The sequence below is a fragment of the Myotis davidii genome, unplaced genomic scaffold (assembly GCF_000327345.1).
Source record: "Myotis davidii unplaced genomic scaffold, ASM32734v1 scaffold217, whole genome shotgun sequence".
Lineage (NCBI taxonomy): Eukaryota > Metazoa > Chordata > Mammalia > Chiroptera > Vespertilionidae > Myotis > Myotis davidii.
Genome location: NW_006290034.1, coordinates 5455638 through 5459398, shown reverse-complemented (window position 1 = coordinate 5459398; position 3761 = coordinate 5455638).

The following is a 3761-nucleotide window of genomic DNA, read 5'->3' as shown; positions in this document are numbered from 1 at the left end:
GTAAATATTGACTGCAGCAATCACTGAAAGTGTGTCAACAGGGAAGACTAGTTTTAATAATTGGTGATAAGATAGTGATATTACAAAAGTTGGTTGTCCCTGCAGTCATCAGTACTACCCTCTGTATTTTAGATTCAGGAGCAAAACATAAATGAATCAAAAGGTGTCTTCTTGGTGCATGAGACAACACTCAACCCACTGAGCCACACTGGCAGGGCTATTGATGATTTTGAAAACAAAACAACAAAACAAAACAGCATATGAATTAAAAAGGAGGAAAAAAAACTGTCCCTATTCACAGAGAAGCCCAAACAATTCATTTACACACACACACACACACACACACACACACAAAATCACCTATAATCAATAAGTGAGTTTGGCAAGATGGCAGAATGTAAGGCCGACACATAAACATATATCATATTTCTATATCCTAGCAATAAAAAACGGAAACCAGAATTTTTTTAAAAAGATATCATTTACAATAGCTTAAAAATGAAGGTTTAGGTATAAATCTCCTAAAACATATATAGAAATTCTATGTTGAAAAGCACAAAACATTGATGAAAGAAATCAAAACCACAGAACACTGATGAGAGAATGCTCCTAAATAAAAGGAGACATACCATGTTCATGGATTACATGACTCAATAGAGGATAGACTTGACTCTCTCCAAACTGATAAACGGAACTCAATTCAAATAAAAACTTTAACAGATTTTTAGTAGATAATACACAAACTGATTCTAAAATTTATACGGAAAGGCAAAGGAATTAGAATAGCTAAAACAATTTTTGAAAAAGAGACACACACAAAAAGAAAAAGCACAAAGTTGGAGGAATCACACTACCTGATTATAAGACTTACTAAAAAGCTACAGTAATCAAAACGGTGTGGTATTGGCAACAGGAGAGACACATAGATCCGTGAAACAAAAATAGACACACACAAATATGGCCAATTGATATTTATCAAAGGCAATTCACTGCCGAAAGGGATAGTATTCCCCCCCCCCAACAAATTGTGTTGGAACAGTTGCATATCCATATGCACAAAAACCAAACCTCACACCTTATACAAAAGTTAACTCAGAATAGACCATGGATAAAAAACTACAGCCTAACCCGCATGGTTCAGTGGTTGAGCATCGACCTATGAACCAGGAGGTCACAGGTCACAGTTTGATTCCCGGTCAGGGCACATGACCAGGTTGTGGGCTCAACCCCTAGTTGGAGTCACGCAGGAGGCAGCTGGTCAATGATTCTCTCTCATCATTGATGTTTCCATCTCTCTCTCCCTCTCTGAAATCAATAAAAATATATATTTTATAAAACCATAAAACGACAAAACTTTTAGAGAAAAATAGAGAAGAAAATCTTAATGATCTGGGTTAGGCAAAGAGCTCTAAGATTTGACCAAAAAAGTGTGATCCATAAAAGAAAAATATGGATACCTTGTACTTCATCAAAGTTATAAACTTTAGCGGTAAAGGAAACAAGAAGAATGAAGAGATAAGCTGTAGGCTGGGAGAAACATTGGCAAATCATATGTTCAACAAGGCTTTGTGTCAGGAATATATAAAGAGCTCGGCCCTGGCCAGTATGGCTCAGTTCGTTGGGCCTCCTCTCTAGTGCATGGAATGGTTGATGGCTCAATTCCCGGTCAGGACATAAGCCCTAGTTTTGGGTTTGATCCCCTGTAGGGAGCGCAGGAGGCAGCTGATGACCTGGGACCTTTCGGTGTATGGGACAACGCTCCTACTGACTGAGTCACACTGGCCAGGGCTGGCTGTTGTGATTTTAATTGAGTGTTTTATGTGATTCCATTGTTTTCTCCTTTCTTAGCATATCAATGATACTCTTTTTAACTTTTTATAGTGGTTGCTCTGGAATTTGCAATACACATTTACAACTCATCCAAGTCCACTTTCAAATAACACTGAACACTGAAGAAGTAGTGGAAGTATCCGATAATAACAAAATATTCCCAATTTCTCCCTCTTGGTCGTTGTATTTTTACTGCCATTCATTTCACTTATACATAAACATATGTGTGTGTATATGTACTATAGGTGGATGTATTACATATTTATACATAATCAAATACATTGTTGCTATTATTTTTGAACAAACTGTTATCTGCTAGATCAATTAGAAGAAGACAGGTTTTAATTTTGCCTTTACTTATTCCTTCTCCAATGCTCTCCCTTTTTTAAAATGTAGATTTGACTTCGCTCTGAAGAACTTCTTTTAACATTTCTTGCAAGTCAGATCTACTTGCAACAAATATCCTCAATTTTTGTTTGTCTGAGAAAGTCTTCTTTTCGTCTTCACTTTTGAAGGATCATTTCACAAGGTACAGAACTCGAGGTAGGTTTTTCTCTCCACACTTCAAATATTTCACTCCACTGTCTTCTTGCTTGCATGGTTTCTGAGAAGTCAAATTCATTCCTACCTTTAATCCTCTATAGACAGGGTGTTTTGTCCTCTGGCTTCTTGCAAGAATTTTTGCATCTTTGATTTTTATGCAGTTTGGACATGATATGCTTAGGTGTGGGTTTTGGGGCATTTACCTTCCTTGGTGTTCTCTGAGCTTCCTAGATCAGTGGTTTGATTTGGCATCTGACATTGATTTGGGGGAAGTTCTCAGTCATGACTGCTTCAGATATTTCTTCTTTTCTCTTTTTCTTCATTTGGTATTCCATACATTATGCAAATGTAGCCCTTTTAAAGTTGTCGCACAGTTCTCGGGTATTCTGTTCTTCTCCCCACCTCCCGTCTTTTTTTCTCTTTGATTTTTAATGTTGCAAGTTTCTATTGACGTAGTCTCAATCTCAGACATTATTCCTCAGCCATGTCCAGTCTACCAATCAAGCCATCAAGAGCATGCCTGTTACTGTGCATTAGACCTGTAGCATTTAAAACATTCCTTCTTAGACTTTCCATATCTTTGCTTATGTTACCCATCTGTTCTTACATGTTGTCTACTGTATTCATTAGCACCCTTAGCATATTAATCACAGTTGTTTTAAATTCCTGGCCTGAGAATTCCAACATTTCCTGCCATACATGAGTCTGGTTCTGTCTCTTCAGACCATAATTTTTGCCTTTGGTATGCCTTGTAAGCTTTTGTTATTGTTGGTGAAAGCCAGACATGGTATATGGGGGGAAAGGAACCCTGGTAAGCAGGCCGTTACTGGGGTGGTGGTGAGGTGTGGGGGCAGGGGGAGTGCTCCACAGGCCTATGATCAGGTCTTCGTCTTCTAGCGAGTCTGTGTCCCTGGGCCGTGACCTCCACGAGTGCTTCTCCGTTGTCTCTCCCGTAGGTGGGACGAGATGGCTAGAATGGGCTGGAGTTGGCTGTTCCCCTTCCCCAGATGGACGAAGCTCTGCTAGAACCCCGACAGAGGCTCTGGGAAGACAGCTTCTCCTGAACGCAGGCCTGGTGAAGAGCAGAACGCTCCGTCTGGCCTATTTCATGCGGTCCCTTCCGCCTCCCCCTGCTGGCAGCATGAGGGCATTTTCCCTGTGAGAATCCAGGTGAGAGCTGCTGGAGCCAAAACTTGGCAAAAGCACTCGGATCCCCTGGAACTCAGACTGGCCCAAGCTGAGCCCCAGCAACCTGTCCACTAGAGTTCAGGTTTCCCTCCGCTGCCGCTGGCTCCCACGGAGGTCTCTGTGCTCCGGTGAGTTGTGACTCTGTGTCTGTGCGTCTGTTTCTCCGATGTCCAGGGCAGCACTTTGCCCTGTGACCTCCG